This window comes from Rhyacophila brunnea, unplaced genomic scaffold (assembly GCF_057557595.1).
Source record: "Rhyacophila brunnea isolate RB1 unplaced genomic scaffold, BYU_Rbru_1.0 scaffold_56, whole genome shotgun sequence".
In the NCBI taxonomy this organism is placed as follows: domain Eukaryota; kingdom Metazoa; phylum Arthropoda; class Insecta; order Trichoptera; family Rhyacophilidae; genus Rhyacophila; species Rhyacophila brunnea.
The window spans coordinates 879,316-891,952 of NW_028233235.1; positions in this window are offsets into that span (position 1 = coordinate 879,316).

A 12,637-nucleotide genomic window follows, 5' to 3' on the forward strand; every position below is an offset into this window, starting at 1 on the left:
TTCAGTCAAAATTTTAAACTTATCTTCCTTCATACGTTGCTCAATTTGCTCACAATATCCTTAAATCCTTGGAATCGTCTAAATTAAATAAGACTATATATTACACAATAAAATAAATTAAAAATAGTAAAAAAAACCATAGAAAATGATGGGAAAATGTGAAGTTTTTATCATAGAAACAACCAAAAAAATACGGATGAATTAAACATCATTTTTATATTGATTTAGTGAATAAAAACTTAGTTGAAATATATAAAATAGATCACCCAATAATAAGCAATAATATAAATATAGGTGTAAATTACTATAAAGCACAATTTACATAAAATCGGGTCTTAATTAAAAAAAATAAACGTATAGAAAAACAGCATTAGTAGAGTAAAAATTCAACAATATGCTTATACATCATGCTTTTATTGTTCTTTAGATTTAAACAATCTAAAAATTTAAAATAAAGTACCAAAAGAATCATTTTTTAGGAATGGAATATTATTAAAACAAAATAAGAATTAAAAAAATATAAATTACTGTTAAAGTTAAAATAATAAAAAAGTGTTTAAATCAATATTTAATAACTAAATAAAAAACCCAATAAATTTTACAATAAAAAAATAAAAGAAAAACGGCAAAAGATTCTAAAACCTATGCGTTCTCTATATATAGACACAATAATTCCAACCTTTTTAATATTAGCTTATGAGAATCGCGCGTAAAAAGTCTTTGAAAAATTCAACCATAAAGGTTTTTACTTATGCTGTTATTATATTTTTTTGTAATAGATTAAATTTTTTAAAAAAATAATAGCAGATTGTAGGTTTTCTTCGCAAATAAATTATATAAATTCCATGTATTTTAATATACACCTAGAAATGTATTTCTTTTATTAAAATTGGGAAATTATTGCACTAAATATTTTTTTAGCACAACTTTATGCTGATTGTATCACTTTTATCGCGAAGTAGAAGATATAAAAATAATTTTATTACCTTTCCAAGAGGGTTATTATCTATAGGGTGATTAAAATTTACAATATGTTTATTCAAAGGGTTAATATTTTTAATTCAATAGATGCCTCAAAAATATGTATTTTCCCACTTAAAAATATTAATCCTTTGAATAAACTAATTGTAAATTTTAATCACCCTATAGATAATAATCCTATTTGAAAAAATTGTTCACAGATAGTATAGGCCCAGTTTAAGCTATATCCTATGTAGTCCTATTTTTTTTATCCATGCTGCATGTTTTAGTATTTATTTTATCGTTTAATCTTTCAAGGATTAGAATATGTAAACAGATTCAAAACAAAATTTATTTTAATTCTACATTATTTTTGTTTTATTTTCCCTATACCACAAACAACTCAGTTTACCAATATTTTTTTGTTTGAATCATCTTTTTTTAATATAAATTATTTTATTGTTTTTTTTTATATTTCTTAATTAACGGATTTTATAAACCTTTCTGCCCAGTCAATAGAAATTAAATAAAGAAGAATTTTTACGTTTTATCATAATGGTATATATCCAAAGCATTTAACGGGAAATTAGTTTTATAATGTACTAAAACGTAAATTTTACCATTATTAAAAAACCAGGTACGCCCATAGTTTATTTACTTAAAAGCGTTTAAAAGGTATTAAAAAAAATTGAATATAATGTATGGAATTTATAAAAGCCGGACAAAAATTAAATTTTATTTTTAGGCACAACTCGTCTTCTTTTATACTTTAGAGGATATTTTTGGTCTTTCCTGGTATTGAAGGTTATTTATTAATTATTTTTCAGATCGAGAAAATAATTTCATTTTTGACAGTCTATTTATTTTATTGGAAGTTTTACACCCATCCAAGATAATACTTAAATGATATGTAACGATTGGGAAGATGTAGAAGACATAGATGAAGAATATGAATTATCAAAATCCCAGATAAAAACCATAAAAAAATCCCGAATCAACACAATCCATGTATTTTTAAAAATATTAAAAAAAATCGGTGCATTTGAATTAAAGCCAGAGCATATATCGATGCAAAATATTTATTCCGAGCCGCTAGTAAGAAATAAGATCATGCTAATTAAAAAGCATCTTCAGAAATTCAAAGATTTAAGAGAAGATGCTGATAAATTAAAGATAATTTTTTTCAAAATTCTTATTTCTATAAATGTTCCATGTCGGATTATTATAGTTTTGAATGAATTTAAATCAACCATTAAATTTATTGAAGCTATTGATGGTGGATTAATTTTAAAAGAACCGAACGTCCATTCTAAAATGGTGGATCATTGCTTATCAAAAGGGTTTGTAGTTTCTGTTGATTATCGCCTTGATATCGTCGACCATTCAATTTCATATACTACTAATTTAAAGAACTATACATTTTTTAATCGTGTAATAACAAAAGAAAAGCTTTCAATTGGGCATCATCTTAAAAAATCAATTTTGAATCAAATTTTGAAAATTAAAAGCGATTTATGTTTAGAAGACGAGGTAAATGTTTTTAAAGGGTATATGGATGCCACAAGCACCGAAAATGCATTCACAGTTTATGATGATAAGAAATTAAAACAATTGCCCAATAGTCAAACAAAGTTTAAATATCATCCACTCTATATATTAGAATCGCTTATTAAAAAAAATCAAATAATACATCCAAAAAGACCGGTTGTTGGATATTTTAAAGGCGAGCCTGTGTACCATAAAAAAAATATCAAAACACTATATAACAAAAGACAATTGTATCGAATAGGAAAAAAGACGAAAACCGATGAAAAGACTCCTTACAGAATAATCAAACCCGCCAAGAAAATCAAAAGTACAAAAGAAGGAAATGTTTTTGAAGATGGTGCGCAGTTAGAAAAAGAAGTCTCACATTTTTACGCTCCATGGCAATGTGAAAATATATACAACGAAAGCTTAGATAACCTTATAAAATCACAGCCCAAACATTATAAATATATTTATTACTTTCATGAAAACCATATACCTAAAGATTCTTGTTATATACATAGCCCATTTGCTTCCGAAGTATGTAATAAAATGGGAATTCTATATAAAGAAGTCGTTACATCTTTTTATCGAACCACCCCAGTTGTATCTGGTGTATTTATTGAATCTAAAAACCAAAAAATTACAGAAATTTTTCTTGTTGATTATACCTTATCACAGGAGTTGCAAGAAAGATTAAAAAATCTTGATGATTCCTTCAAAAATTGGAAATTGGTCTCTAAAATGCTTAAAAAATATGAGAAAGTAGCAAATAGAATCGATTTAGATATGGAATAAAGATATAGAATTTTGGTGTGTTTTAACATCTAAAATCACCCACCAAGTTTTTCGGATTTAGAGCTTCCAAAGATTTATGACGTTTAATTTGCTTTATTTACTTATCGAGTATCCGAATAAATTGTAAATTCACAGATTATTATTTTTTTAGATCAAATATTTTTATCTTATTCAGCACAAAAATTATCTATCTTATTACAAATTTTTTCTTGCAATTATAAAGCTTTATTTGCATCAAAATTAAAAAAATTGATGTGTTTTTTAAGTAGTTAACATTTTAAAATATAAAAGTTTGCTTTTATCATGGTATTTGTAAATGTGACAATCTATTTTTATTTAAGGGCTATATTTATAGTCGTAATTTTAGTTTTTGTTCTCAGGCACAGCTTGCTTGATTCTCTGTACACACAGTGTATTTATACTTTCAGCTATATTCTCCTCTCCAAAGTCTTCTTCGATACCCCCCTTCTTTCGAGACCTATTAATTCAAGGGTTTTTCACAATCCCAATGTTTGAATATATGCCTCAACCTGGTTGGTGACATCTAGTTCCTTCAGGTACCTTCCTTTCTATGAATCGTGTCCCCACGCCGTCCCATGTTATAACATATGGAATAATTTTTGTCTTGCATTTGTAATTTAATCTATTTTTATAATTAATAAATAATTATATAACCATCATAATTGATACTACTTACGAAAAATAAGACAGAGCATTTATACTGTGGATATAATTGTATTTCAAAAACATTAAAAAGCGATTTTAATATTGAGGCAGGTAAGATCTAGTTCCATTATATTTTGAATTTATTGATGAAAATATAAAATCGGTAAACTTGTGATTATCATATTTTTTTTAAAATTATAGCTCATTTTTTTGAAAATGAAAGCCGATTTAAAATGTTTTTTGATTTTGGAATTACTTACGGCCTACTTAGTTTTTATTTGATATGAGTTTATAGGGTATTTGATAGCTTGGCTACTTTACTCGCATAAATTCTTCTTTAGCTTCTAATTTATTTTTAAGACCTGATATAGCACACCTATCAAGTTTTTATCATGTATATTTAATTATCTAAATAATATGACAAGTTGAGCACAAACACGGTCTACAGAGCATCAAGAAACTTAGGTAAATTTATATTTTAAGGGAATGACTCTGTAATATAATCATTTAAATTCGTCTACTGAATATCTATTTAGAGAAAATCTTATATTTATTTCGCAACTATGTGCTGAAAAATATGTTTAAAAATCTTCTAACAGTTCAAATTTTTTAAAAATGTTCTTTTGGCATCACTTTACTTTATTTTAATATTGTAAATCTCGACTTTGATTCATATTTTCTTCTAAAAGGCTAATAAAACCTGTTTCTTACCTTTGACATGAATATTAATATTTTACAAATGTATAATTATGGTAATTTATCATCATCATTCATACCATATGCTAAGAAAAAGTATAGTATCTTATAAATTTATAAAAAAACAACATAGTTTATTTTTTGTGACATAAAACGCACCAAAAAACCCACAATTTCTATGTGTTAAAAATGAAAGCATAAACTTCTGTCACATGCAACAAAGTATTTTTTTTTTAAATGAACTTGGTAAATCTAGATCTACTATAATCTCTATGTTGTTGCTCCATAAAAAATAGCCAAAACCAAAATTCAATGCCTTATAAAAGCATCGAATATCCGCTTATTTTTCACGCTAACAAAGTACTAATGTTCATAAGCTTCCAAATATAGACAAGGTATTTCCTTATATTTTTAAATATCATGAGAAAATCCATTATACTTACCTTTATTTTGTTTGGTAATGTTATTATGTTTTCTTATCATATAATAAGTGCAAGTGAAATAGAACATGACAAAATTTATATTTTATATGGGTAAACATTTTATTTTTTAACACTAAAAAACATTACCAAATATAATATATTCATATAATAGATATCATTTTTTCAACATATAAAGATAATAAATAGAAATAATGCCTCAAGGTAGAATTTTCCTTTAAAAATAGCATGTTTTGGGGGAGTTAATTGCGCATAAACTATTATTACTCATTAGAGCTTGTCGTAAAACAACAATAAAAATAATATGATTAAATAGCTGGCATGAAAGCAGAAATTATAAATAAATAGAATTCACCGTATAAGCTGAAAATTATTCATTATCTAGCTATGTGATAAATTATGAGTATAGGCCATGAAAATTTATCCAGGTATAAGCTAGCATATTGCATGAACATAAGTATATAATCCATCTAAAAAAATATTTGATTCTTAGGGAGCTATAGAATTTATCTTAAATTCCTCTAAATGACACATGATAAAATCTTCCATTAATAATTTATTAATTATTATAAACCCAGAAAATAAATTCGTTTTACCTTAACGGAAACAATTTACACTGATTTTTGGATTTTTTAATTAAAAAAACCGTAAATAGAAAAAATGCGATCGATTATATGCTATACACTTTAAAAAATATTTGAGTCGAGAAAAACCTATCTATGAAATGCACTGCTAAAATAAGTCCTTTATCAATAATAGATAATTTAGGTAGGAATAAAAACTTTCATGTAAACAATGCAAACCTCTATAATGGTTAATATTAAGAAGGACTCAAAATTTATTTAAAAGAATATATTTTTTGCTAAATAGTACTGTCTGTAAACTGTTTCAAGCCAAAAAATATTTATGTGGACTTAAATGAAATCTAACGATACTACTACACTCTAGTTTTACTTCCTCAAATTTATTATGAAATTTATAGTTTTAAGGATTTTACAAATTAGAAAAAATTAAATTGAATTTTAGGAGCAAATGTTGTAGATTTTTCTAGAATCCATGAGACTTATTGATTTCCTGGCAGTATCTACAAATTATATCTAAGAATCATAACAGTTAACAAATATAAAATTACACTACTTTAAATACTTTTTTATTTCAATCAAATAGGGTCAGTATTTATGGATTTATTCTTTTTATCGAGTATTTGGGGCTAAACTACGATAATAGATACTCAATGATAAATAAACGATAGGTCTATATTTTTTGAATAAATTTACATCTTAAGCCAATAATTTTACTTTTTTGGCGATTTTTCTTTCTTTCGTTAAATATTTGCATCACTGCTATTTTAAATTATATATTTTGATATTTAATTATTCAAAATAAATATAAACTAAAAGTTCGATGCCCTAGGACTTATTATATTTATATGAATTTTAAAGCTATAAAACTAATTTGTGAAGTTAGAGCATGTTAAAAAAAATACTTGTAAATATATATATTATTCGCGGTCTACTTCAAAAATATAGAAATTTAAATAGTATATTTGAGAATAATATAGTTATATATAGCACAAGTCATATTCACATGGCAACAAAAATCACTATAAAACCGATAAAAAGACGATTTGTTTGATTAATCGAGAAAATAAATAGTACTTCGTGGTTATTATTGTTATAAAAAATTTACTTGGTGATATAAAAAGAATATACAGGTAGATTTTAAAATTACGCTGTCATTTTATGCTTGAACAAAATAGTGATACTAGAAAACGATAATATTTTATGATTATAGTTACATAAAACTAAATAAACGCCAATCTTCAATATAGAATAATAAAATGGAAAGCGTTTGTAATTTAATTATACAAACATATAATGTAAATATTTTATCACAAAATAAAACTGCTTCTATTCTGTATATAGAAAAAAACCATAATTATGTGATAATTAATTTTTTAGTGAAATATTGAGGCTTTATATTAATAAAAATTATAATTTAGCTCTAAATGTTGATTTAGACACATTTTAAATTTTACATAGGTCACATAATAATGAAAAAGAAACAAAGCAATCAAAAATTTCTTAGAAAATATCACTCATGTTGAGTTCGAAGCAATATTAATATCGATCACTAATTACAATAAAACCTATTTTTTATAATATGATTGTAAATAGAGGATAATTTATGCCACAAAATTACATACATATGGCTATAAATAAATATAAGCGAATTTTGAATACTTCACAAGCAAATTTTAATAAAAGATCATAGGAGAATAATAAACATAGATCAGAAAAAGTCAGTGAATATCCATGAATAATATTAAAGACGTAAATATTTCGGTTTTTTATGTTAGAGCGGATAAACCGACATCTTGTGAAGTTTTGTATTTAAATTTGAAATTAAAATATAGAAACATTTTATAATATTCATTATAAAGAGAATTATACTATATTCTAAGCACAGAAATGAAACAAAGGTGTATTCTTTTGATTAAATAAACAAAGAATAGGTTTATGATGGTGCGTATTTGGATAAAATATAGATACGTCAAGAACTTCATTTTAGAAGCAACGACTTTAATGTATTTTCTGTATGCGTTTACATGAAATAATCACATGACATATTATTTAATTTTTATTTAAAAAACATATTTTGGATCACAATATTTATAGTTTCTCATTTTAATTGAATTCATTTCATGATTCGCGGTTATAAAGTCGAGTACTTAGTATAAATATGATCATGCCCATTTTTCTAATTCCGAAGACCTGAAATCCACATAAAATCCGCAAATTTATTGCATATGGATATGTATTATTTTTCGTATATTTTCTCGTTTTGAATAAAGTAGTCATATTTATCATTAATTCACATATTTAGATTTGTTTGAAAATCCCATATTCTATACATTTTCAATAATTTTTGTGCCTATCATCAGAATCTTCATATGATTGCTTTGAATTCATGTTTTTTTGATATACACTGTACTTTTATTGTCCTAATAGAGTGAAACCTAAAAAAATATATATCTTTAGAATTTTATATTTATAAATTTTTTTTATCTTTATAGCAGGGTACGTTTCGTGATTCTGTGGCCTGTGGGCACTTAAAAACCAAAATTGTTTTGCGCATATAGTTTAATTTTATTTTACATGTGGATTTGTAAACTTTATCCATAAAATACAAGAAGTATGGGTCCAGCTAATCGACCAATAAAGCACATAATCGATTATAATTATATGTGAATCTAAAAATATTGTGTAATTTTATATTTTAAAAATCTTTTTGGATAATTGGTACACAGATACCACAAAGAAATACAAATTTAATCTTTTATGAAAATTTGACAAATTAGTATAATACAAACTCATTCAAGTAAGAAGATTTTATTTAAAAAAAAATATAATGAACTGATGAATTTATAATTTTCCTCGTGCATATCATTTTTTTAAAGTTGATTAGCAGTCGAAATACGTAATACAAAGAATATTCGAAAAAGTTAATCTAATGGAGCATGCATTTACGAGGACTTAAATGTTTTAATTTTTCTACAAAATTTATGTTTTGATACATTTATTTTGCTATGATAATTGCTTTCCTTTCCAATATTGCTCATTTATTTTCGAAAATTTGATCAAAAAGATTTAAAAAGATAAAGTAATATGGAGATCGTGTACGATAAGAATTTAAGAATCATCTTATATATAGCAATTTTTTATTGCAAAGCGTTTATTTTCTAAAACAACGTACTTATAAGAAAAATTAACAAAAAGTGACTTAATATTCCTTAACTTCGTCATATATTTATATCGATTATTTTTTGTTTCTATACAGAAAATATATATCTTGAGCATCACCAACATAAGTAGAAATTAAAATAAATATTTGATGCTTCTTAAAGTATTGAATTAAAATATGGATTCAGTTGGCATATAACAGATATAGTCTTAAGATTATTTATTTAATTACAAAATAACTTCAATAATATGGTTTTTGAAAATTAAACGAATTCATTGATATTTTTATAATAATCGATCCGTCAAATAATCATGTTCTTTGAAAAAATAATCTTTTTGGTTTTCTATAAAGTGAGTTCATCCGTAGAAGAATCAAAATCTTCTTTTGAACCAAAAAGACAAAGCACAAAAAGAAGGTTTTACATAAGTGATTATATGTACGCTTCTACAAATCACTTCGAAAATACTGACACAGAAAGACGGAAAGATAATCAAGATGTAGAAGCAAAACTTTATACTCCTGGGCCACTAATGTATATGGTCTTGGTAAACACCCCTTTAGGAATTAGCAATTGTGGATCATCATTAGATAAAGAGACTTGCAATTTAAACAGATCAATTCTTGAACATATGTATAACAGTCCATATTTATTAAAAAAAAGTAAACTATGCTCTAATAATGACCCAGATTTCACTACAAACAGATCAATTTATGAGCCGACAGCTAGAGTTAACGATAAAAAATACTCTAATGACCCTACAAACTCTTTAGCCCCCGAATCAAATGATAAAGACATCAAAGTTAGAGAAAAATACCTTGGTTTCAATATGAAATCTACTTTTTCAAAAGAAAAGGATGAAATGGCAGAAAATCGAATAAGAGAATGGATTCTTTGCGGAATATCAAGTTTTAATTATAGCCAGAACCCCCATATTACATTAATAGATCCAGAAAGAATAAACAGCCTTAACTTTTATCATGTATATGATAAAAATGTTGTAAAAGCATTAAGTTCTATAATTACACGATTTTCACTCGCTGTAACAGAAACTTATATTGAAGAAAGCCGTTCTATCATAGATTTGCATAAATTGGATTTAAAAAATCTGATAAATATAATAGTTAAAATCTTGAAAACAGTCTTTAATCACGAAAATGATAAGAAATTATATCCAAAGTGTGTATTCCAAAAAGATGATTTTATGACAATTTCAACCCTTTTAGATCATTTAAAAAAGAATTCCAAACTTTGTAGATTATTTCCAGAATTTCTAGCATTAAGTAAACTTGAAATCGACGCTTTTCTTCATTCAAAAGAAAACCCGCAAAATCATCAGACTTTTCCAGAAAGAATTACTTTTGAGTATTTCGTATTGTTACTAAAAATTCTAGTGAAGGAAGAAAATGAAAATATTTTCTATAGTTATATAATAGAGAGCCATAATTATACCCTTAGGCTTATATATCTAATTAGATTTCTATTTCATAAGGGTACAAGGCCTATATGGAATAAGATCATATATAACAAATATCTTGAAATTTATAAAAATGAGTATTCCAAGGTAAATAACGCCTTTCTAACATCTACTAATTTAAAACTGATAGATTCATCTATGCATAGTCGATTCGTGTTTCCAGAATCATTGGAAATACGACTAATTTTCATATTTCAAAACCAAATATTTTTAGCAAAAAAAAACAGAATAATGTGCAGTGAGAATGATTGCGAAAAATTAAATGATTTTATTTCGTATCAAGATGATGAATTTTATAGTTTTATATCCGACGTTTTTAGAAATTTAGATGAAGTTGAATCCAATAGATCCAATGATCTTAATATAAACCGAAAGCACAGATTTTATATAGAATGCTTTTCAATATTAATAACCTATTTTGATTATTGTATCAAATCAAATTTATATAAAAAAAACAAGCAAAAACTATTTCATATAATTAATTTACTGAAAAAGTCAGAAAAGTTAAATACTACATATCGGGTGAAGAATTTATTTTTGAATAAATATCATAGGGCAAATTTTGTTTTAAATGGTATGAGCGGTTTATTGCACAAATGCAGAGATTTATTCATTTATTTATCGAAAGAGGATTATGAACATCTTTTCTCTGAAAGCTATAAATCAAGATAAATAAATATATCTAAATAAATTTTAATTTATTTACAAAAAATCGAAGATATGTACTTCTTTATGTGAGAAATTGTCGAATTTATATTTTAATTCCATTCATTCCCAATATAAACTGATAATAAAAGATTACGTATGCAACAAAAAATAATAATAACAGTGAATATTTTCAGCTTTTTAGTTCCCAATCTAATTACACCAATCACATCAAAATAGTTTCGGTCCAATAAATGTGGTCAATACATAATAAAGCACAATAATATACCTGAATATAAGTATATGTCCATAATTTAACAGTGGATGTTTTTTGAAGACTTAAAAATCATATTTATATAAATAAAACCTATTATATATGTTTCTGTTGATTTTAGTGGTTGTTCAAGGATTAATATATTTTAAGTATGCAGAGTAAAAAAGAAAACTTATATTGTAATTTTCATATTCGAATTATATTTTACAGCCTATTATTTGTTTTCAAAGTGAATGATTATACTTTAATAAATTTAAAACGTTGAAAAAAATTTATTCCTTGTAAATTATTTTTCTAGATATCAGTTCAAAATATAAATAATATTTTATTAAAAATAAAGCGATCATAGCTTATGTGTCTATATTGATATGAAAATAAATTCTAATATTGTGGCATCGATTTTATTCTATTAAAATTAATTCAACATATATTGAATCTAAAAAGAATCAATAATATTCCTTAAAAAATATTATTTATGTGTAATATGGCAAGTACTTAATTGCTTAATGTTTTATCTTGAAAAAAAGAAGTTTCAAATCTACTCTAGACCTATATACAAAGATCAGATTGAAGAAATATTTGAAATAACAGAACTTGAAAAGATTTAAGATAGATAATAAGGTGTAAGAAAAGATGCTATAGATGTTATCATGAATGATAATCACACACTGAAAATACATCACAAAATGCTTGAGGAAAAAATCTAAAATTACAATAAAAAATTGGCACATAAATTTAAAATATTTGTGTTTTATCATAAATATACCTCGGGATGTGCCTTTAAGCACAAAGATGTGTCTTTTTGCAAGAAAATGCATGCATGTTTGCAGCCATACTCTCCCCAACCCCTTATAATCCATTTTTCAACATATTAAACTGTTTGGTTCTGAAGTTTTTTGATTTTAAATATTAAAAAAAATTATTACGAAAACTAAATACTTATAATCTATATTAAAGTGTAATTACTATATATCATGTTATTATGTACATTAAACCAAATCCAAACGTGATAATAAAATTATTTTATTGTTAATAACTCCTCTATATTTAGTTTCTCGTTTTATTCTATGCAGGAATGGGTTATTATAGCAATGATGGTTTCTAAGAGAATTTTTTTATCTCCTTCTAACCATGACTTTACATGCTAGTCGTTGTATTTGACAAAAAAATGTATTTTACATCTTATTTACCTATAGCTTTCTCCAATATATGCTTAAAAATATATTTTGTGAGAGCCTGTGTATTTTTTGAGTTTTTAAAAAACACATTTTTTTACCCCAGATTCAAATTCAAATTACACTAATATTCATATTGTATAATCATAACTATATTGCCTGTAGATTATCTTTATAATTGATTATCTACATTAAATTATATGTTTCTATGGATGTATAATACATTTTTCTCGTAGG